The sequence below is a fragment of the Anoplophora glabripennis genome, unplaced genomic scaffold (genome assembly GCF_000390285.2).
Source record: "Anoplophora glabripennis isolate ALB-LARVAE unplaced genomic scaffold, Agla_2.0 scaffold21, whole genome shotgun sequence".
NCBI classification, from domain to species: Eukaryota; Metazoa; Arthropoda; class Insecta; order Coleoptera; family Cerambycidae; genus Anoplophora; species Anoplophora glabripennis.
Window position 1 is genome coordinate 1,238,274 of NW_019416454.1, and position 1,128 is coordinate 1,239,401.

Consider the following 1,128-nt stretch of genomic DNA (forward strand, 5'->3'; position numbering starts at 1 on the left):
AGTAAAAAAACAAGTTAAACACAAAATAAAAAAAAGTTATGCGATGGCCGGGAATCGAACCCGGATCAACTGCTTGGAAGGCAACTATGCTGACCATTNGGAAGATTGTTTACAGGGTGGTTAATTGTATAAGTTTTACGTAAATTCACGTTTTTCGCTTATAACTTTTTTCCGTTCATTTCCACGAGAAAACAGTAAAGTACTTTTTTCGTCTTCAAAAGACCTACAAAACTAGCCCTCGAGCGTCAAAAAATATTGATTGGATCAAAATTTATAAACAGAAGAAGTTTATTTATGACTTTTGAATTATTTTCGTTAAATCGGGCGGCTAGTAGCTATACTAGATCGCTCTGCATTTTGTGTATAAATAATAATTGTTTTACACAAAAAATAAAGCATTATTATGTATTAGTTTTCTAACAATCATGTTTGTTTTTTTTTCTAATTTATTCAAACATATAAATGTAGTAATAAATGCTGTACATGTTAAATCTGAAATATAGAGGAGTACCTCAAGGACATGTGAAATGTCCAGTTCTCTTTATTATATTTACGAACGATTTAGCAGATATAATAACAAAACCGAACAATTTTGCGACAAACTATGCTGATCATACAAATCTTTAGGTGTCATCCAAAAATAAAATAAATTAAACAATATTTAATTTTTTATTGGTTTATTGGTTTAATAAAATGTATTGTTGTTTAATTAAAATAACAGTTACAGAGAGAAATACCGAAAGAAATAAAACTGATGAATTCTATAAAATTGTCTGTTAATTCTGAAAATTAACTGACAAGAAAATATGATTCAGTAAAAAAACAAGTTAAACACAAAATAAAAAAAAGTTATGCGATGGCCGGGAATCGAACCCGGATCAACTGCTTGGAAGGCAACTATGCTGACCATTACACCACCATCGCACATACCAACCAATGTCTTTATAGGATAGTCAATTGAATATTTCTATTGGAATACTTTCACGTTATATTTCTTACGGATAGTTTATGATATTTAAGTTAAAACTTTGTATATTATTATACATATATACTGGATTAACCGTGACTAAAAGCCAAGGCAAATGTCTCACCCTGTTGACGATTCGTGAACTGGAATTGTTTACGTTT

General features: G+C 29.9%; 1 non-coding gene across 1 annotated transcript; it reads right to left on the reverse strand.

Annotated features, from left to right (window-relative positions):
- Positions 1-852: 852 nt before the first annotated feature.
- On the reverse strand, positions 853-924 carry Trnag-ucc. Its single transcript has one exon. It is a non-coding gene; the product is annotated as a tRNA-Gly (tRNA).
- Between the last annotated feature and the right edge of the window lie 204 nt (positions 925-1,128).